This window comes from Neodiprion fabricii, chromosome 3 (assembly GCF_021155785.1).
Source record: "Neodiprion fabricii isolate iyNeoFabr1 chromosome 3, iyNeoFabr1.1, whole genome shotgun sequence".
Classification (NCBI taxonomy): Eukaryota; Metazoa; Arthropoda; class Insecta; order Hymenoptera; family Diprionidae; genus Neodiprion; species Neodiprion fabricii.
This window is the reverse complement of record NC_060241.1, coordinates 8,947,192-8,970,794: the sequence shown is the minus strand read 5'-3', so window position 1 is coordinate 8,970,794 and position 23,603 is coordinate 8,947,192. Positions and strand designations below refer to the sequence as shown.

The 23,603-nt window shown below is 44.4% G+C and overlaps 1 long non-coding RNA gene across 1 annotated transcript; it reads left to right on the top strand.

Annotated features, from left to right (window-relative positions):
• Positions 1-22,782: 22,782 nt before the first annotated feature.
• On the top strand, positions 22,783-23,166 carry LOC124178700. The gene is made up of 2 exons (XR_006869878.1): positions 22,783-22,964; positions 23,038-23,166. It is a non-coding gene; the product is annotated as an uncharacterized LOC124178700 (long non-coding RNA).
• Positions 23,167-23,603: the final 437 nt, after the last annotated feature.

The following is a 23,603-nucleotide window of genomic DNA, read 5'->3' as shown; positions in this document are numbered from 1 at the left end:
AATCGATACTTCTTTAATGAAAGATGACTCCATCAAGGACGTTCTAAATTACTGGCGAAGCAACAATTGTTTGTTGTTGGCTCAGCATAGAAAATGTGTTGAATGTAAAAGAGTTCAAAACGCAAGGCATCAAATTCACAAACTGGATCAAAATAAAATTAATGCTTCGAAGAAAAAATTGATTCTATAACGCAGGATAAAAAATCGCGCGAAATATAGATTAAAATTACTCAATGCAGAGTTGGAGAAAAATCAACAACGCTTGGCAGCAATTCAAAATACATCCATCGAAGAAACATGTCAGAAATTGAACCTTTGTGGTGCACAAAAAATGGCAGTGCAAGGAATAATCGCCACCGCAAAGACGAAAGGATCAGGTCGCCGTTACTCTGAAAACTGGCTAATGCTGTGCATGCTTATTAACATACGATCTCCAGGATATTATGAATTTTTACGAAAACATGATATCATTTCTTTACCGAGTAAAAGTAGGATCCGCAATTATTTTTTCCTAATTGACAATAAATGTGGATTCGACGAGAAGTTTGCAAAGATTTTGGAGAAGCATTTCGCGGCCAAGCCAAAAATGAAGCGTCACGGGCTATTGGTCCTTGATGAGATTAATCTTCGAAAAGATGTTCGTGTTCGAGCTAACGATTTATCCTATTCTGGATTAGTTCATTTCGGAGACGATGGCCGAAAACCGGAAGACACATCAGACCAGGTTACGCACGGTCTAGTACTGCTGTTCCAACCGCTAGCGGAGAAATATACGCATTAGATCGCCGTTTTTGCCTCGAAAAATGTCGTAAGAGGGGAAGATTTGGGCAAATTGGTGACTAAAGGTATTGTTTACTTGAAAAACTGTGGAGCCAAAGTTCACGGTGTTTTATGTGATGGAGCTAAAACGAATAGAAAGATGAACTCTCTATTAGACGTACACAGTACAATTGATAACACGAAAAGTTGGTTTTCTCATCCAGTCGATGATGAGCGAAAAGTTTTTGTTTTCTCGGACGTGCCTTATCTAATAAAAAATGTCCGGAATCGGTTATATAACCGGAAACGTCTAAGGGTGTGTGTTCATTCTATTGAGAAATCATAGAATTATTATGAAAAAATGTAATTCAGCATAAACCTCCTATTTCTTTCAGATAAGTGCACAAGAAGGATATGTCGAATCGCGTCATATTGTTTCTTTGTTCGAACTGGATAAGAAAAATCTCGGTAATGCGCGAGTGTGTCCGAAGTTGACAAAAAGGCATATCTATCTCGATAACGCTGCGAAGATGCGTGTATGCCTCGCGACGCAGGTAACAATTACCGAACAGCTGGATTTTGCAATCGCATTCTATTAATTTTCGTTCGATGTCCTACAGGTACCTGCAATTGTGGAGGGAAACTAGTCTGCAAAATTGGCTACGGTATCGATCCTACCAGTGACAAAACTCGTCTCGAATGTATTGTGACGAAAGGCACCGGAAAGTGTGGTAAACGATACTTACGTGCGCCCATTCGACGAGATATAGCTAGAGAATTGTGCACGAAATCAACCACAATATACCGTGCCGAAAAAACTGACACGTTGATGTTACCAGGGGATTCCGAGCCTCCTCACCTGCCCAAGAAGAGTGCTTTGGTTAATGCTAAGCATGAATATATATTGTCACAGTACTTACATCGTGACCCAATTCAAGCATTGCAAATTATGAAACTGAGGTCAGAGCTAAATACGATTCACGCCATCAGGATAGACCCGTTCCACCTTTTTTACTGGACTAACCATCAGCTCCATGTCTATAGAGCCTACGCAAAGGAAGAGCCAGCCTGCCTTTCGATCGACGCTACTGGCAGCATTATAAAGTCGATAGAAAGGACCGATGGTTAGAAATCCAAGTCTATTTTTTTGTACCACTGTGTAGTACATAATCGAAATGGACATTTTTCAGTTTCTCAAATGCTGAGTGAAAAGCACACCACTGTGGCAATTTCATACTGGTTAGCGGAGTGGGTTTCTCAAGCTGCTGCATACCCGAAAGAAGTTGTGTGTGACTCATCCAAGGCGTTATTAGGAGCGGCGGTTAGGGTCTTCATGGACTACAAGACTATCGAGGATTATGCCAACGCATGTAATCATACCTCTACGTTGCCACAATGTTACATCAGACTGGATGTAGCTCATTTTCTGAAAATGTACGCAGATTTTCTAAAAAATTCTTCGAGACGAGTGAAGGTCTTTTACATGGCGGTATTAGGCCAATTTGTACAAGCCCGCGACATGCGTTCTGCCGGCGAGATGTTGAAATCGCTGTTGACGGTGGCACGATGTGAGACAGACGGCAACTTATCTCCTGGTCAGCAGTCACAATGTGATTACCATAAATCGAGGTTAAAAAATACCATCAACCCGTCGCACAGTGGTCCGAAAGCCCGAATTCCTGGCCAAAACCCCCAAAACCGAAAGTTATCATCCGAGGTAAAGCTTCACATATTTGTCAATAGATAGCATTAGAGCTTTGAAATCCAAAAGGACAGATGTTTATATTCATTCTATGGCCTGTGGTAAACCCTCGAAAGTGACCTTTGTCAAGACTCGCGCGGGACTGTGGTGTGTGCATGCTTTCGAGCGCGGGATAAAAAGGGCTATAGTTTTTTCAATTTGCAGCAAAATCGAGTCAACCAAAATGGATATTATTCCTCAAGGTAAGTGAATTACATAAATTTTGTGAAAGAACCAAGTTTCGAAATTTATGGCGATGATATTAATGATGCAATACGAGTGCTGCAAAATAACCTATTTCATTGAATTGCATTACTATCTGTAGAGAATTAGTTATGATCCCTGGAGATCCTGCGGAGATCTCAACGATTCCTAGTGTGAAAAAGTATAGAGAATGTGAAACCGTTGGCATCGCCTGCTTGTTTTTGCTCCATTGGTCAAAAATAAGCATTCTTTGAAGCAGTGTTTTGTCGACTCGGTCGGAGCCTCGTGTCCCGCCTCGTGGGATTAGTGTAGCGCGGCGATGCAGACTTTTTCTTTTGTTTACATATACCTGAGGACTGTTACAAATGTATCTGATGTAATGTACATAGTGTCCAATTTGAATTTCATTCGACTCGCACTACTGAATATTATCACGAAAGTGAATAATTCTCATTTATAAATTATTAAAAGTAAGTAAAATATTTGCAACGAGACTGCTGATCGATTCGTTGAATTATACCCATGGTATTGTATGTCCACAACTGTACATAAGGTACTTATGCATGGCCCACGGATTGTCGAATTAGCCATTTTGCCAATAGGACAGCTCTCTGAAGAAGCTCAGGAGTCGCGAAATAAAGACGTACGGAATTACCGCGAACGTTACTCACGAAAATGCTCGAGAGAAAAAAATATTGAAGATATATTTCTCCGACTTCTAGCTTCTTCAGACCCGCTTATTTCGAGTTTGCGAAAGGCACATCCCAAAATGGGAAAAAGTTTGTTTCCTGAAGCGATCGCGCTTCTAAGTTATGAAAAGTTTAGTTTTGAAGAAGGCGACGCAGACAACGTCATTCATCAAAACGACGTCGATGATGAGTATTCAGATAGCGATTAGTATGTATCTTTAAAAATTATGTTATTTTGTTTTATAAGAAAAAAATCTGTAAGAATTAAAGAAATTAATTTACAAAATATCACTTTTAACAAAGTTGTATCATTTTTCACGGAATATTCCCGCCATTTTCGGTCCACCATTTTTAATTTCGCATTTTTGCATTCGTTTTCAGAATCGGCGACCCCAAAAACATTACTAGTATGAATTTCAGCGAATTGGTATCATTTTTCGCGAAAAACATCCGCCATTTTGGGGCCGCCATTTTGAATTTTGCATTTTTGTTCTTTTTTTCGGAATCAGCGACCCCAAAAACATTACTAGTATGAATTTCAGCGAATTGGTATCATTTTTCGCGAAAAACATCCGCTATTTTGGGGCCGCCATTTTGAATTTTGCATTTTTGTTTTTTTTTTCGGAATCAGCGACCCCAAAAACATTACTAGTATGAATTTCAGCGAATTGGTATCATTTTTCGCGAAAAACATCCGCCATTTTGGGGCCGCCATTTTGAATTTCGCATTTTTGCATTCATTTTCGAAACCAGCAAGCAAAAAAACTATAGGTATAGTAATACTAGCAATTTTCACTGAGAAATATTTAAGTTATTAGTTTTGGCCGAGAATTCGGGCTTTCGGACCACTGTGCGTCGTTGGAAGCTTTTGAAGAGGACGATAGCCCGCCAATCGAAACTCTCCCGGACGATAAAAACATCTTTGAAGACATTGACGTTGTCAATCATTGGTGGTCATAGGGTAGAGACATTGACCTAGAAGTAAAAAGCGTGTCAAGAATTGAAGAGGGCGATGACGATAATGCGCATTATTTATCTGCGTTTGCAGATCGCCTCTTGAGAGATATTAGATGGTTCCCATTATGGTCGAGTGTATGTCGTGACCAATTTGGCTACGGCCGAGTGCCTGCTACAAGCGCGGCGGTGGAAAGTAAGTTTAGCATAATTAAAACTCACCTATTGAGGAATGATTCTAAGCCGTTGAGGGCGGATGTATTTGTAGCCAAGCATATCAACTATATTATTGGTCGAACGAAAATAGTCCACGCGAACATCGTCTCCAGAACAGTTGATTATGCAAACAGTGCGGAGGGTAGTATGATTTTCAACGATTCTTAAGTCGATACTCCCAACGTAGATGACTCATCTGAATGCCACGATATTATTCTTAGCGATATAGCTCAGGATGGTTTATCTGAATTCCAACCAGCAATGCGAGCAGATCCCGAGATGAGCTCGTTGTCAATACAGAACAATGAAGTTCTCGTAGCTGCGTCTTCATCTCAAACGCGACCTGTAAAAAAAATTATTGCTCAGTCATGTACTCTGTGTTCCTCATCTATTGAACCGGAGTCATCACAAGCGGTGAAGGAATCCGAGGTATGCTTTGATTGTACCAAACTTGAGGGCACTACGAAAATTCTCACTTCTCGAGAATTCGAAGACTGGGGCGGTTTAGCATCAGCGACAATAAAATCCAAAAAATCCAGATACTTAGATAAAAATCACACCACCTTTGATGCCATATCCAGTAAAAAACTGCAAAAAATTTTGATCATTAGGAATGGAAATACTCCAATGCTGCAGGTAATACTGAATGATTTATGCTACGAACTAAAATATAACGATGCAGGTATACTGGGAATAGAATCATCTTCGAAATTTCAGTATTGCATTGATCCTCCCAAAGGGTTGATTACTTGTAAAATCAGGTGTGAGCCTCTGCGTAAATCCATTGAAATCCTTAGAAATCTCCAGAATCTTGTGAAGTCTGCTGATATCTTACGAAGCTAGTGAAAACCAAAGAAATTTGAAACCCTTTTTTATTTGAAAATTCTGAAATCAGACTCACGCGAAAATTGAGGAATGATCAAGCCTGCCACGACCCTCGCAATTGAATGACCAAAAATTACGGCGCGACGACAAGCTGGATAAAGAAAACGAACTTTTTAACAATTCATTACTAGGTTATTTTGATTTGAATGCTGTTGTTATCGTTGATTTTTATAAGTCATGTATTATTTCTGCAGGCCTTAAAGGTTGGCAAGGAAGAATATTCGTTCGTCAGGACTTGTGCCTTCGACAGTGTCTTGCACGGTGTCCTTGTTTCTGCCTTTGACAGACCAGAGGTGAAAGAAGCTGTAAGCAGCTTACAAAGTCGGAATCCGCTTTTTGATTTGATGATGGATATAATGCACCATGGTTTGCGAGCGCATTCTTATCAACTGAGAGCTAAGATCTTGATAGAGATACACAGATCTATTCGGTCATTTGGAAGCAATCGATTGATTGATTGCGAAACAAATGTCTGTTACTTGTTTGGCAGGATATTTGTAAATACACCAAGCATCCGAAAAATTTCGCCGTGCTCCCAGGGATGCGAGTTTGTTAACAAACAACTGCGTACGCTAATAATCGGTCGCAAGGAATTACTCGATCCCTACATATTCGAGGACATTCTCACCAAACTTCGTGACAATGGAAATCCGGGAACATGTGCAAAATGCGGTGCACCCACGACTCACCAATATACCACTACTGGTTAGTTTTAATTTTGATGCATCAATTTTCTTATTTTTTAGATTCTACCATTTTCTTCTCTGTGCTTACTTTTTTCTTCTCTCTTCACTCTTCTCTCCTAACTCTTCTCTCTTCTCTCACCTCACCCCTCTCCTGGTTCCCCTCTCTCCTCTCTCCGCTCTTCTACAAATTCGAAAAAACATCCAGTATGTTACTATATCATTAGAATTTTGTTGTAAGAATTACCTTCACCTTCATTTTATGTCCATAGGACCATTCCTTTTGTTTGAAATGGATGACGATGTCGGCTTGGTTACTTTAGACGAGATCCCAAAATGTTTTGTTGATCCGTTAAACAGAGATCTGTCCTGTTTCCGTTCAATTAGCGTGATTGACTTCACACCGGCAACCATTCGACGTTCCGCTGACATGGAACAATCACCTGTTCGTGGTACCGGTCATTACGCAACAATTGCGGTGAGGCCAGATGGAGTGTACGAGAGGTTTGATGACACTAGGCATAAATCGCAGAGGTTATCCAGTCGATGTCAAGCCAGACCTCACATGCTTATATATTTTGAATGCAAGAATAAACCATAAAAAAATTCAAACTAAACCATCTCAGGTTATTTGGGTGGGAGTAAGAAAATAGAATAGCCGATTCATAAAAGGACAAGGAGATCGAGTTTTCAAAGACGCGAAAATCTCATTCATAGAATAATCGAAACATATCCAAGTATACATTGTAACGTGGCATTTTTGATGCCCGTTACAAGGGGCTCTTTGAACCCTGGGCGGAACCAAAATTTAGGAATTTTCGCAATTGAGTCGCGAAGTTTTTGAAAAAGAGCGCCAGGACTAGAGTCACGCATCCGTAACTCCGAGAGGGGACACTTTAGCGACCAGCGTAAGATATTTCAGTTTTTTTTGTTTTTTTTTATTTTCGAGCTACAACGGCATCAGGCAAGAAGTCGACACCGAATTCGAAGAAATTGCGAAATGGCGGACTAGCAACCATTGCGAAGGAAGGATGTCGAGGCTGCGGAGGGGGAGCCGACGCAGATCCCCGCATCGCGGGAATCCAAGGTGGACGCGATTCCCGCTGGCGGCCGGCGCGCCGCAGCCTCTTCCCCTTCGCCCCGCCAAAAATTGACCAGCGAACTTGCGACGGACCGACTAGCGACGAGGGAGCACCACGCTCACCGCCAAGACGTCATGGAGCTGCGCGGAGGACGAGATTGCGAGCTAGCTTTAAGTTCTGCGCAGCGATGCTATCGAAGGTGCGCGTCGAGTTGCGCAATCGACAAAATCGATGACGGATCGATTATTGCGTATTCTTGGGGGTATGACGTCACGTATGGGATAGCGTATCGAGATCCGTGTTGCGGCAGATCATAGGTTTTTGAAATCACTCTAGTTCTGGCGGTCGTGATTAATAGTCGCGTTTTGGGGGAGTTCCGCGAAGCAATGGAGTCGCCCAAAAATCGCGAAGGGAATGGAAAGGGGGTTGCAAGGATGTAGAAGGTAAGCGCTGCTTCTATCCCCGCGATTGAATTTCGAGCATAATTGTGAAAAGGCTTGCCGAGTAACGGATAGCCGTTTTGGATTTGCGTTATAGAAAAGTACTCGAAATTCTTTTGCCGATTCTCTTGCTTGATGACCGTAGCCTGAGTCCGCGAGTTAGAGTAAAGTAAATTTTGAGTTTCTGAAAAAGTTGAGTAGCGTCACGGGTTTTAGTTGAATCTTTCTCGTTAGTGAAATCAAGTATAGCCGAATTTCGCTGTATCGGGTCGAGCCGCGTTATCGTTTTCTTTTTGTGTCACCTCTCGAGTAGGTCGGGAAGCACCGAATTGGAGTGCTCGGATTAGCGGGTAACGTTTTGGGGAATTTTGAAAAGAATTAAGTTCGGATGCGTTGCGATTGCGTATAGTTTAGGTTACGTTTAGTTGCGCCTGCATTGAGTTCCGTACCCGTTAGTTAAGATAATGTAGGTTTAGTTGAGTTACTTTGAGCTTGTGTTTAGTTGAAGTTAAATATAGTGGTGCTTGCACCTAGTTAAGTTTACGTTTAGTTAGGATAGTGTTTAGTCGAGGTTAGGCGATGTATAGTCGAAATTGCCGTTGCGTTGCGCAGCAGTTGAGACGAGAAGTTTGAGCATGGTGTTTTAGTTTGCGAGACCTGACGGCGCACCGTTGAATAATTAGTTTTAGTTTCGTTTCGAGCAATCATCGCCATGGAGAACAAATGGCGAATTTGCGTTTTGAAAATTGCGCATGAGAATGCGGCGATCGTCGAGTGACGTTTTGAGTATTGCGCATGAGGATGTTGCGATCGTCGAGTGACGTTTTAGTTAGGGAGCCGCGAGCTCATTAGAGTAAGAAATAGAGTAGGTTACGTGTAATTCTATGTTTAGTTTTAGACTCGCGATGAGCGATTTTTGAATTATATTTTTCTTTTGTTTTGTATCACCGCTATTATGAAATATAGGATTTTCTTTTACTTTTGTTAAATAGCGTGTGTATTTCGAGTGTCTCTCTCTCTCTCCAAAAATTACCCCTCCCCTCTCCGCGGTACTGAGCTATCGAGCATATGCCCGAGGAATAGCGTATGAATGATTTCGAGGCGTGGTAATCACGCCAGGCGCCCAACAAAAACTTTGCGATATTGTTTTAGATCCAGGGTACATCGTGGACGCCAAATTATTGTGCACGCGGTAAGTTCCCGGTTATTTGCTCCGAGTAACCGAGGTGCAGAAAAATCCACGTCACAAATTGGGCCCGGATGTCGTCCTCCGTCCTCGCGATACTTGCGTCCACTAAGGGGAAGAGTCATTCTCAGAGGTATTCTCTCCTCGGGCGTAGCCTTGGAATGGTTGCGTTGCGAACGGGACAGCTGGGTCACGTACGATGAGTTTCGCGCGGCATTACGTTTGTGGTTCGGGGACGGGACAGTCGGAAGTCGCGTGGAGGACCAGGCTAGGTCACGAACTCAGGGACCAGTAGAGTCAGTTACGGAATATCTTTCCTGTGTTCGAGGGTTGTTGAGACGGATGCCGCGTCCGTACACTATGGAACAGCAACTAGACCTGGCTTTTAAAAACATGCGTCCCGAAATTCGCGAAGTCCTCCGTCGAAGGGAAATTCGTACGTGGAGCGAATTGATCTATCTCGCCACGGAGCGGGAAAGAAACCTCGCGTTATCTCGCGAATACCGCCCCCCGCCCACGCCGAAGGAGTCCTTCATTAGTGAATTGGCGTGCCGGACCAAAACCGCGGCGACTCGAGGCGAACATGGATTAGCCGCAATTACAGAAGTAGGGATTGAGCCAACCGTAGCGCAGACGATCGAGAAGCTGCTCGCGGCCCATGTGAAAGGGCTCGAGAAGAAATTATTGAAGGCAATGGCGGTGGCGACCCAGAGGGGTAAAGCGAGCGGCGCACCGCCAAGTCGCGGAAGCCCGACTCCAACGAGGCCGACCTCGCCGAAGCGACCCGCGCGGGGACCAAGGAGGGGAGCGGCCCCCTCGGGTAACCAGCCGGCCCCTGGCGTGTCCCGGGCCGAACAATTTCGTGGCGACAAGGTTTGGGACGAAAAGTTATGCATGAATTGTCATCGTCCCGGTCACCGATTTAGCCGTTGCCCGGACCCCTTGCGAACCTTTTGCTACCATTGCGGGTACGATGGCGTCTATTCGACGAATTGTCCGCGGTGTTCGGGAAACCAGGGAGGGCAGCCTCGCTAAGTGTCGGCGCGGCGCCCCGAGTGGAAGACACCACGGCATTGCGTGGCGTCGAGGGGGAAATCGCGACGTGTTTTCCGATGCAGACCATGGAGTTCGGTCAACGCTGGTTTTTGCGGGTGTGCATCGGGGGCACATGGGTCAGGGCGTTGTTAGACACCGGCTCATCGCGAACATTTCTCGGTACGATCGGACACCAAATTGCGTTAGAGTACGGTCAACCGGTAAAATCACCCAGCTGTTCGAGTGTCGTATTGGCGAATGGATCGGTAGAATCAATAACCGGAGAAGTAGAGCTGCCGACAACGTTGCTGGGTGTCGCGCATAAGTTTTCGTTGCGGATTATCCCCACTTTAGTTGGAGATTGCGTTCTGGGCATGGATTTCGTGCGAAAATTTGGCTTTTCGATTGACGGCGCGCGCGAATCATGGAGAATCGCGAATATTCCGGAATACGAGGGACAATTTGAGGAGGGTCGCCCGATCCCCGTTACCGAGGTGTCAAGTTGTAGCGGTATCGTAGAGCTAGGGGATACCGAGAATCGCGAATTACAGGAATTCTTAGCGCAGGAATTACCGAAAGTCTCGGGAGACTTGGGTCTCACTCATCTCGCGGAGCACAAAATAGACGTGCAGGGAAGCGTCCCGATAAAGCAGCGGTACTATCTCGTATCCCCGAAAGTGCAGGAAGCTATTAACGAGGAGGTAGACCGTATGCTCGCGGATGGAGTGATCGAACCCTCCCAAAGTTCGTGGTCGACGCCAATCGTGATGGTCAAGAAGCCAAACGGGAAATATCGGTTCTGTTTGGATTTTCGAAAAGTAAATAGCGTTTCGAAAAAGGATGCGTACCCGATCCCGTTTATGAACGGGATATTGGATAAATTGCGGTCGGCCAAGTACATCTCGACTATAGACTTGAGTCAAGCTTACCACCAGATTCCCTTGACACGCGAGAGTCGCGAAATAACGGCGTTTACGGTCCCAGGTCGCGGATTATTTCAGTTTGTGCGGATGCCATACGGGCTTACCGGAGCCCCGGCCACCTTTCAGCGGTTAATAGACAAATTAATTACTCCCGAAATGGAGCCGCATGCCTTCGCGTATCTCGACGACATTATTGTAGTGACCACCGATTTTCGTTCGTACTTAAAATGGCTATCCCGCGTTATCGAACGGATAGTGTTGGCCGGGCTTACCATCAACCCGGAAAAGTGTGAGTTTTGTCGTAGCGAAGTCCGGTACCTCGGGTTCAAAGTGAACCAGGACGGCCTACAGGTCGATGCCGACAAGGTGGAACCGATTCTCGAATATCCCGCGCCGAAAAACCTGCGGCAATTGAGGCGATTTTTGGGTATGGCGTCGTGGTATCGAAAATTCATCCCCGAGTTCGCGAGCGTGGCGGAACCCCTTACCCGGCTATTGCGTAAGGATAAGAGATGGGACTGGGGTAGCGAACAGGAAGCGGCGTTCAAACGCATAAAAGCCGCGTTAACGTCGGCTCCGGTTTTAACGTGTCCCGATTTTGAGCACGAGTTCGTAGTACAGACCGATGCGAGTAGCTTTGGCATTGGCGCAGTCTTGACACAGACTATTGGCGGTATTGAGCGTGTGATCGCGTACGCGAGCCGGACAATGTCGGATGCGGAACGGAAGTATTCCACAACCGAACAGGAGTGTCTCGCGGTGATTTGGGCCGTTAAAAAGTTTCGAGCATACCTAGAAGGATACCACTTCACGGTGATAACCGACCACGCGAGTTTAAAGTGGTTGCGGGAATTGCGGAATCCGACGGGTCGGTTAGCTAGGTGGGCGCTCGACTTACTCGAGTATGATTGCGAAATGAGACACCGAAAAGGGGCGATGCACCATGTGCCCGATGCCCTATCGCGGATGTACGAGGGCGAAAACGAGGGGTCGGAGCAGCTAGCCGCCCTCGACGTGGCGGGGGACGGCAGACCAGGGACGGAGCGTAAGGCCGTCTGGGATGTCGTCATCGACCCCTGGTACCAGCATCGCGTAAAGGACGTCCTGGACTACCCACACAAGTTCCGAACTTGGTCGGTGGTCGAGGGGCGTCTATACCATTTCCGGGCGGACCCCTTAGTCGAGCCAATACTAGCGGACTTGGCGCCGTGGAAATTGGTGCTTCCGAGGGAGCAGCGATCGCGGATTTTTGCGGAAGTCCACGAGGACCCCCAGGCAGGGCATCTTGGCGTCGAAAAGACCTACGCGCGAGCGAGGGCCGACTACTACTGGCCCGGAATGTATCGCGATATAGTTTTGATGGTCCGAGCGTGCGAGCGTTGCCAGGAGTGTAAGGTACAGCAGGTGCCACCAGCGGGCCTTATGGGTCGACGGGTCGTCGACACGCCCTGGACTGTGGTCGCGGCGGACGTCATGGGTCCATTCCCCCGAAGTCGCGCCGGGTTCGAGTATTTGTTGGTTTTTGAAGATCAGTTTACCCGGTGGGTGGAGGTAGCGCCGTTGCGAAAATCAAACGCGAAAAACATTCTTGCCGCGCTGGAAGATCTCGTGCTGTCCCGATGGGGTACCCCAGAGGTGCTCCTGACGGAAAACGGCACGGAATTTGCGAATAAGGCCGTCGACGAACTGTGCGCTGCGTACCATATTACCCACGCGAAAGTACCGCCGTACCACACGCAAGCTAACCCCGTGGAGAGGGTGAATCGCGTATTAAAAACCACGATCGTGGCCTACATCGAGGCAGATCACCGGGATTGGGATGTGCACCTTCACGAATTTCGATTTGCGTACAATACCGCTGTGCATAGCTCACTGAGAGTCAGTCCCGCGTTTTTAAACTTGGGTCGCGATCCCAAACCACGGATGCAGTTGCGACGACTCGCGGAAGGTCCCGCGGATATCCCCGTTCCCCGTCCCGAAGTATGGGGGGACCGAATGGCGAAATTGGGTGAGCTGCGTGACTTAGTGACTAAACATCTCGAGGAGGCCCACGAGCGACAGGCACGCTATTATAACCAAGGACACCGGGATATCCGTTTCGAAGTAGGGGAATGGGTATGGAAGCGAAATCGAGTTCTGTCCTCGGCCACCCAACAGGTCGCTGCGAAGCTAGCCCCCAAGTTTGCCGGTCCATTTCGCGTTGCGCAAGTAATCTCGCCCGTCGTCTATGAATTAGAGGATAGCGAAGGAGGGGGGCGCGGTCGACACCACATCAAGGATTTGAAGCAGTACGTGGAGTCTGAGGCAATTGCGCATAGAAACGGGGAAGAACCGTGAGGGGGAATTAGGCTTCTCGGGGAGAGGAAAGGGGTAACAGACGATAACTATGATCCTGAATGACTCTTCCCCTTAGTGGACGCAAGTATCGCGAGGACGGAGGACGACATCCGGGCCATAAGGGACCTTCTAGTCCTGGCGAAGGTCCCTCTCCCCCCGGCGACCATCAGCGGGGGGAGAGCCGCCCCAGCAGGCCCCGAGTGGCGACAGTGGCTGCCAGCGGGCGGCTGCTGGAATTGCTGGCGGGGTTACCATGCCTACCACGACTGCCCTTGGGTACTCGGGCTATTCTGCAGACGGTGCGGATGGCCCGGGTACCCGAAGACGAGGTGCCCCGCCTGCCACAACCAGGCAAGTCGCCCCAGTAGGGGGGGCGTTCGCGAGGGGACCGGGCCAGCAGCCAGCCTTCCCTCCCTCATGGCGAGGGAGATTTCCCCCCCCCCCCGGGGTACTCCACAAGGGCAGCGTCAACGTCCCCGATAGCGCGGGAAGCCATCCCCCTTACCCCCGTTGCGAGGGGAGTAGAAGAAACTAGCGAGGAGGTCGAGGAGGTCGAGAGGCTCCGTCGACGGATTGTGGCATCCGCAACCGGCCGGGGCCGGGATAGAGGCCGGCCGGGGCGACGTGGCTAGGCCAAACACCAAAAATTTTTTTTCTTTCCTCCTCTTTCTTTTTTTTTGTAGTCGCTCTTTTTTTTTATTATTATAATAAATTCTTAACCCCGAACATGAATGGCGTCCGCTTTCTCTCATAGATCCCAGGTGGCGGGTTTTGGGAAAAATTTCAGATCCAGTGGCGAAGTAGAAAGCTCCCCGAGACAACCATGGCGTGAGGAAGGGGATCAGTTGAGCTCGCGAAGGATCCCAGAGGACACGGGAGAAAATCTTTTTTGTTTTTTTTTTGTTGTTTTATCGTCCTCTTGGGAGGGGATTCTCGGTGAGTACCGCGCAGTAGCGTCTGAGTACTTCGAGCTTGCGGTCACCTCGCGAAGTTCGGCTCGCGGGATGCAGCGCTGGCGCTCTGGCACCCCACGATCCGTCTAGGGGGGGGGGAGTTGTAACGTGGCAGTTCGGCTAGGCCTGCCCGTTACAAGAGACTCCCTGCACCCTGGGCGAGATCTCGGAATCAGAGTCTAGAAAATCGAGTCGCGGAATAATCATAGAGAGCGCCAGAACTGGAGTCACGCACCCCGGCTTCGACAGGGACGAAATAGCGAATTACGAACAAGATATTGCAGGCTTTTGTTTTCATTTTATTTGAGTACACCAGCCACTAGCCAACGACCAACTCCGACGCCGAAGATATTTCGAGGCAAGGCAACACCGCGGAGATCTCGCGGGAAGGATACCGAGGCTGCGGAGGGGGAGACAACGCAGATCCCTGCAGCGCGGGAATCCAAGGCGGACAGGATTCCCGCTGGCGGCCGACGCGCCGCAGCCTCCCCGCTCACCCCGCCTTCGCCCAACCGAGGCAACCGCGAGAGACTAGCGAGCGACGAGGAAGCACCACCCCGCCCAACCCCAGGACCCCGTAGAGCTGCGCAGAAGACGACATCGCGATCTAGCCTCAAGTTCTGCGCCGCGTAGCGACGACAGGTGCGCGTCAAGTTGCGCAATCCCCGAAATTTGAGATCCCCGATCGATTGTCGCGCATTCTTAGGGTGATGACGTCACGAAGGATTAGCGTCACGAGATCGGCGTTGCGGCTGATCGGCCATCTGAGGTCACTCTAGTTCTGGTGACGGATTAGGGAGGTCTTGTGGCGTTTGATGACTGAGGGTTTTGTGAGTTGTGCGGAAGAGTCAGGTTGTATTGCGAAGATGATGGCCGCCAAGGATCACGAGGGAGTTGGCGACTTCGTATCCTGGATGTGGAGCGGTAAGCGCTGCTAATATTCTTGCGAAAGAATTTCGAGAGATAATAAATATAGGCTTGCCAAGGAACGGATAGCCATTGAGGATTTGCGTTAACGAAAGTACACGAAATTCTTTAGCCGATAAATCTGCTTGGTGGCCGAAGCCTGAGTTGCGCGTACTAACGTAGAGCCACGGTTGAGTAACCGAGAAGGTCGAGTAGAGTCCCTGGTTTGAGTCGCGGCAAGACTACTGTAATTTGAGTGCAACCAAATTCCGTTGCACGGGGTCACGTCAAATCAGTACGATACAATCTCATTTCTCGTGTAGGTCGCGAGCCGTCGAAAGGGGAGCGTTCGAAATCGCGAACCGCGTCCCGACGTCGCGGAGAAAGTTGAGCTCGGGTGCGTGTTAATAAGAGTCTTCTTTTGTAGAGGATAGTAGCGGGTGACGCGACGAGCCTCGTTTCCGTTTGGCCTTATTTCTACAAAAAAATTACCCCTCCCCTCTCCGCGGTACTGAGCTATCGAGTATATGGTCGCGGAATAGCGTATTAATGATTTCGAGGCGTATTAATCACGCCAGGCGCCCAACAAAAACTTTGCAATATTGTTTTAGATCCAGGGTACATCGTAGACGCCAAATTATTGTGCACGCGGTAAGTTCTCGGTCATTTTCTCCGAGTGACCGAGGAGCGGGAAACATCCACGTCACAATATATATTATAGCATCCAATTATATATTACATCAAATGGAGAAAACCCTCTGAGAAGAGCAGCGAAAACAAACAAGTGTCGGAGAGTAATTTCACACATTATGCAAATCGTGTGAACGGTTACATTCGAGTCACCGACATTTTAATATTTCTCAGAATCAACTTATTGGATTCTTCTTTTTCTTCAACAAGGTAGCCACTCAATTCCGGTCACGGAATTCCCTGACATTTCCCGGTTTTCCCTGACTAAAATCATTATTTTTCCCAAACATTTTGATGCGCAATTTGTGCAAAAATCACAAAAAACTATAGTAACCTAGGTAAAGTATGGCCAAATATATTAAAGTTATAAAAGTTTTTAAAAGTTGTTTATTCCGTTCATTATGATTTTTGAAAGTTGTGACGTTGCACCTAGAGTGCAAGTCACAACAAACCCCAAACCCGCGGGGAAGAGCCGAACGGGTGAGTCCCGTCCCGTCGGGAAACACCCGAAGGTAACCGAAGCCCACCGACGCTCGGCGGAGCCGAGCGCCAGCGGGCAGTTCGACAGCACCTTACCTGCAAGACAGACGCGATCAGAGAAAGAACGAGGAAGAGAGAGAGAGAGAACGAGAGAGAAAGAGAGAAAGAACGACGAGACCGAGGAGACCCAGCACACAGACGCCCCACTCAACACCGACACACATACACGCCGAAGACACCAGGTTAGCCTGCAATCTACAGCCGATCTGCACCTCCCCTCGCAATACCAACTCTTTCTACCTCACACTCCCCGTCACCCTACACCCCCCCCCCCCCGCGCGTGCCTGTAAGTTAGAATTAAGTGACGCTAAGGGCTGAGGCGTGATCAGCAACCGTTAATGTCTACAACCCCTCTGTATCTTCATTACTTTTAAGTCGACTCCCCCCCCCCCAATCACAATACATGTACCCCCCTCACAAAATAAAAACACAAAGTTTTACCTATTCTATCAGTCGCGACTTTACCGCCCCGTCTCTAATTGTTCCTCCCTTCCACATTATTCGTGCGGACTCAAAACCCGTCACAAAGTTGACAAAAAATGAAAATTTCCATTTCCGTGGTCTTGGTCAGTATATATTTAAGAAGGGGCTCCAAGAAGCGAAATATTTTTAGAGCTATTATTTGAACATTTATGCTGTTTGCAATGAAAATTGAGGTTCGAAGAATTATGACTAATTAACGAATGTGTAACTTTTTGAAAAATATACTTAAAAATTTTTTTTCAACGGGACATTTCTTTCAAGTGTTAAGAATATACCACAATTTATCCAAATTTTTAAATTGATATTTAATACAGCAAAACAATTATTTTATGCGGTGTACTGTCTAGACGCGGCGCGTCTATGCAGTAACAGTTGTGAAGAGCCCTGTGTTCAGCGTTAAATTAAAATTAGTAATACTGAAGATAGAATTCCGGGTGCTCGTATTTTTTTATTGGAAATTTCCTCCTCTTTAAGAATCTTTGTAAAATTTTCGCTAGTGCTTTTACCTTTTCAGTTATTGCCAAAAAAGTGAGGCTTCGTTTTTTCTAGACTATCAGGCGTCGGTGAACGTGCGTCTCCACACGCAGTGACGGCCATAGATAAATCAGACCGATGTCTGCTCGTACTACTGAATTCATATGACAATCAACAACTAAACTTATAATCGTCAATAAGAAGAGAAGAAAAATTGGGACGATGCGGTGATAGCATCTCAATTTTATGGACAAGGCTTTTGAAATCCGCGAGTTCTATAAAAAGTCCCTGACCAACCAAAAAATTCCCTGACATTTCCCTGACTTTTCCCTGACATACAAAATTCCCTGACATTTCCCGGTTTTCCAGACGGGTGGCCACCCTGTTTAATCAAAGTACACTCTAATATACAAGGCGTTACACTTGTAGAGAAAATCTGTTCTGTTTCAAAGGCTGTCAAGACTGAAATCCTTCAAAGTACAATCACACGTGGTTGTGATGTTCTCGAGAGAAGTCAGGACTGCCATCGATTTTTTAAAAAAATTCAGTTCCCGACAAATTTCAAATTTCCATGGGTCAGTAGCGGCTAATTATCGGCAAATTTTTGTGCTTTTCACAATACCCTACAATCAACCCTGAGTGTGGTTATGCCATCTTAGTGTGAATTTGGCATAACCCTCAAGTTGTTTCGAAAATTTGGGCTCCAACCGAATCATGACTATAACTGATCATGAGCGGCTAATTAGCGAAAAATTACAGTTCCATTCAAAATCACCAAACATTAACCCGTCGTAGTTTTTTCACTCGTCGTTGTGCTATCTTTTTGTGAAGTTTGCAAGGCCATCGATTTTTTCGAAAATTTGACACGCGGCAAAATGAATTTTTTCACGGCTAATTAGCGGCTAATTAACGGCAAATTATCCAAAAAATACTATTTCGATTTTTGTAAGTGGTTGTGTCAAGTTAAGGGGGGGGTAGGGGCTAATCATCGATGATTTTTTTATTTGCTTATATTACAGTAAATCATCTCAAAAATGTTGTGTTAAAATTTCAAGTCGATCGGAGCAAAACTCGAAAAGTTGGAGCCGTTTTAGTGACCCCGCCTCATGTAGCGGCACATCGACAGCTGCGCGCTAATCCCCAAGCGGTCGGCTGTCGGCGAGCAGGTATAAAATTTAGCCGCTCCGAAACCTTTCCGCTCTTTTGTTATGATTCTAGAAGTTTCTGTTACATTCAAAAGAAACATCTGTAGCATAGAATATACAGTTTACGTACATGTATTCGAAAGAGAGAAGGAAGCATCAGTCCGTTGTTGCACGCTCAACCAAGCAGTTGCCGTGCTGCTATTTTGTTTTCAGTGATCGTGCAAAGTGAATTTTAATCAACATGCCTAGATTGTCTAAAGTTTCTCGATTGGATCGTGAAAATACTAAGAGACAATTAAACAAAACAAAAAAGGTACAAAATCCTTTCAAGAAAAAAAATGATGATTTGAGTACGAGAAGTACATCGTCCAAAAAAATCAATGTCAATACAATCAGGAAAGTGCCGGAAGATACTGAGAAGCATTATCGGATTATTGATTTTCTCCTTGTTTTTGCAACAATTTCGACATTAGTCAAATGTGTAAAACGTGATGGAAAAATTGATTTCAAGTGCTGTGATAAAGAAGGTCTTGGATTCCAAATTCAAGTGAAATGTGCAAAATGTGAACCGCGTTACGTTCCATCAAGCGAAAGAATTCGTCGGACTTACGAAGTAAACACTCGATTTGTTTTTATTATGCGCATACTAGGCTTGGGTTATGACGGATGTAAAAAGTTCTGCGGATTGATGGATATCACGAGCAACTTTCTCAGCAAAACCTGTTATCTTGACAGTATGAAAAAAATATGTGCATCCGTCAAATCTACTGGTGAACAATTTTTGTTGGCTGCTGCTACAAAAGAAAAGAAAGAAACTTTACAAAACACCAATTCTGAAGATTTAACAGCTTCTGGGGACGGTACTTGGATGAAGCAAGGCTATTCTTCATTGACAGACATCGTACGTCAATGACAGCAAAAATCTCGCTGAGGAAGAAAAAAAGTATTTCGTAAAGTGTAACGAATTGTCGGTAGAACAAAACTGCATTTTTTGGGGTATACGTATTGTAACGTTCTTTGACGTTACGGAAAATAAATATGGATCCGCGAGTTTAATTATCAAGTTAAAAATCAAAAGCGTGAATAAAATGTTGTGAAATTGCTTTAATTGCGCTGTACGTGTTTCTAGTTTAAAGTCTGAAACAAGACTTTTTTTACAATAATGTTGGTTGACGCAGCAACCTTACTCTTTTGAAAGACATAAGAGGTTTATAAACGTCTTTTATCTGTGATGACTACTGGATCATTAAAGAGGGGGCAAAACGGGTTTTTTTTGACCCTTTGTAACACTACTCCCCCCCGAGGAAAAGAGTCGTCCCGACTCGGAAAAGATAAAACAATTATCAAAGTGATCTAGCAGTCAGTGCTCAAAGGTGAGTTGGAGCTGTGGCTCTAAAAATTTAAAGACTCCCTTTTTTACTATCTGGCATTTGCCCACAGTCTCAAGGTGAACCACAGAAAACCTTGAGCGGATAGTTAAGCGTGAAATAATTTCAAAAATTTATGTGCCTTGTTTTTATGAAGGTAAGTGTTATTGAGTGTTATGTGGCTTCATGAATTCGAAGTTATCAGCATCGGTCCAGATCGATGTCGAAAAGAAATCCAATCCTCTTCACGAAGGATTGCCCAAACGAAACAGGTTCGGGTGAAAACATCGAGACGGGAACCGAAAATTCCAGGACCAAACGGGATAAAACCAGACTCCTTTTCTCAGGAAATAAGGGAATAGATGGGTGACTGATCCTAATCTTCTTGAGAAGCAGCTCACCCAAGAGTTTTGGAAGGACAAATGTGAGTGATGGTATGACAATTCAAATTCACTAAGTGAATTTGGGAGAATACACAAATAAAATAAATTAAATATGTATTCAAAAGAAAAGAAACGATGTTATCTGAATCATTTCTGCGTCCTTATTCAAAATAGGACCACCAGTCATCCTCAGGAATCAAAGAAGGATTGGATGGGAAAAGGCTGTGTCAAGTATCCTGAAAAAGTACTCACAAACTGACACTTAGGGTTAATGAAATGTGAAAATCAAGCAATCGCTCATCGACCTCGAAAAATAATCGTGGCTCTATTCACATTTCGAAAGGAACCAAAGCCTATCCGACACAAAATCCGATTCAAAAGAAGAAGTTTCTAGAAAGAAACAATCGAAGAAAACAAATTTCGAGTTGATTAGCAACCTAGAAATGATAAATCGTTTTAAGTAAAGCCCTCATCAAAGACAGTCCCCGACTAACTCCGTTGACCCCAATGAACTCGAAAGAACACACCTCATTAAATGCGGCGGCGTTATTGAAAAAATTTCTCACGAACAATCTTGAAAAACTCTCCACAACAGAAATCTCCAATTTTTTAAACTCCAAATGGGAAGAAATGTCATGTGGACAATTAAACGGAATTTTAGAAAAAGGTAAGACTGATTACCTTTGCCAAGGCTGCTCCGATTTCCATAAGTATACCACAGTGAAAAACACAAATAATTTATAAGAGAATAAGAAAACATCATCATTTTTTTAGCTCAAAACCCGAATTGTTTGAAAATTAAGTCTCCTTCCACATCACTTTCCATGAAGCAAATGCAAAATGCTACCTCTGCGGACAAAGTCTGTACGTAACAGTAAGAAAGGCGGATGGATGTGACGAGTGTGAACTGGTCAAAGAAGAAATAAGAAAAATTCTGAATGTTACCCGTTATTTCCCTCTTTAATTAAAATTGTATTCAGTAAATGAATTTTCCCGTTGAATAGGAATAGTTTTTTTTTTTATAATTAGAAAATACCTGAACCTTGTCTGAGTGACATAGCAGGATGGAAATTAGAATAAACTTGGTCGGCTGTGGATTCTGCATTGATAACCAAAACAAGAGCCGATGAAGAAAAAAAGGTTTGTTTTAGTAGCCAATCTTCATGAACCTCATGAATAGTTCTAGGTGGCTCTGAGGAAATGCTCAATTCCTCCTGATGAGAACGGGAACTAACTCGAGCAAAAGAAGTTTCTGGGAAAACTCGCAAATAAACAATCAAATCTACTCTGAGCTCAGACGAGCGAATAAGAAGATCCAAATTTTCCATCAATAAATGAGATTCGAAGTCGCGAAAATTACCTAACCTTCGACGAGCTTCTACAAAACAATTGCTACTGAATATCGATCTTTCCATCACCTTTACAGGCAATGAAGGTGTCTGAAGATGTCTTTCTAACATCACCATTTGAGCAAAATGCTGAAAATAATAGCAATAACGATCAAATGCTGATGCATCAAATCTGAAAAGTTAATTCCATCCAAATGTGAGTGATGGTATGACAATTCAAATTCACTAATTGAATTTGGGAGAATACACAAATAAAATAAATTAAATATGTATTCAAAAGAAAAGAAACGATGTTATCTGAATCATTTCTGCGTCCTTCTTCAAAATAGGACCACCAGTCATCCTCAGGAATCAAAGAAGGATTGGATGGGAAAAGGCTGTGTCAAGTAACCTGAAAAAGTACTCACAAAAACTGACACTTAAGGTTAATAAAATGTGAAAATCAAGCAATCGCTCATCGACCTCGAAAAATAATCGTGGCTCTATTCACATTTCAAAAGAAACCAAAGCCTATCCGACACAAAATCCGATTCAAAAGAAGAAGTTTCTGGAAAAAAACAACCAAAGAAAATAAATTTCAAATTGATTAGCAACTCAGAAATAACAAATCATTAAAAGAAAAGTCCTCATTAAAGACAGTCCTCGTATAACTCCGTTGACCCCAATGAACTCGAAAGAACACACCTCATTAAATGCGGGGGCGTGATCACATAAATGTCTCCCAAACATCGAAAATCTTTCTGAAAAAAAAATCTCTGATTTCCTAAATTCCAAGTGGAAACAAATGTCGTGTGGCAAATTAGAGGGATTTTTAGAAAAAGGCAGAACAGACTATTTTTGCCAAACTTGCTTCAACCTCCGGTAAGTTCACCATATCGAATAACACAAATAAATTATAAGAAACATAAAAACATTAAAAAAAAAAAAAAAAAAACAGCTCAAAACCCGAGTTGTTAGACCACAAAATATCTTTTCACCTCACGTTCCACGAAGAAGAGGCAAAATGTTGGTTCTGCGGTCAAAGTTTATTCGTCACAAAAAGAGGGACGAGTGGATGTAACGAATGTAAGAAGGTGAAAGACGAAATTAAGAAAATCAAAAATGTTACCCGTTACTTCCTTCCTCAATTATATCGATTATTGAAATTGGAGTAAAGTTTCTTGTTGAATAAACCCTTTTTTAAACGCCAAACAAGAAATTTCTCTAACCTCGTCCGTGTGTTATTGCAAAACAAAAACTAGAATAGACTTGGTCGGCTGTGAATTCTGCATTGATAACCAAAACAGGAGCCGACAAAGAAGAAAAGGTTTGTTTTAGTAGCCAATCTTCATGAACCTCATGAATAGTACTCAGAACACATCTCCCTAAATGCAGGGGCATTATCACACTAATGTCTCCCGGACAACATCGAAGATCTCTCTGAAAAGGAAATCTGTGATTTTCTCGATTCCAAATGGAAAGAAATGTCATGTGACAAGTTAGAAGGATTACAAGTAAAAGGGAGAACAGATTATTTTTGCCAATCTTGCTTCATCCTCCAGTAAGTTCGTCATATCGAATAACACAAATAAATTATAAGAAACATAAAAACATTTTTTTTTTTTTTTAAACAGCTCAGAACCTAAATTATTGGACCACAAAATATCCTTAAACCTCACGTTCCACGAGGAAAAGGCAAAATGTTGGTTCTGCGGCCAAAGTCTGTTCGTCACGAAAAGAGGGACGAGTGGATGCAACAAATGTAAAAAGGTGAAAGAGGAAATTAAGAAAATTGAAAATGTTAGTCGCTACTTTCTTTCTGAATTAAAATGATTGTTGAAATTAGAATAAAGTTTCTTATTGAATAAATCCCTTGAAAAAAAAAAAAAAAATTGCCAAACAAGAAATTTCTCTAACCTTGTCCGTGTGTTATTGCAAAACAAAAACTAGAATAATCTTGGTCGGCTGTGGATTCTGCATTGATATCTAAAACAGGAGCCGATAAAGAAGAAAAGGTTTGTTTTACTAGCCAATCTTCATGAACCTCATGAATAGTTCTGAGTAGCTCTAAAGAAATGCTCGATTCCTACTCACGAGAACGGGAACTTACTCGAGCAGAAGAAGTTTCTGGGGAAACTCGCAAATACACAATCAAATCTACTCTGAGCTCAGACGAGCGAATGAGAAAATCAAAATTTTC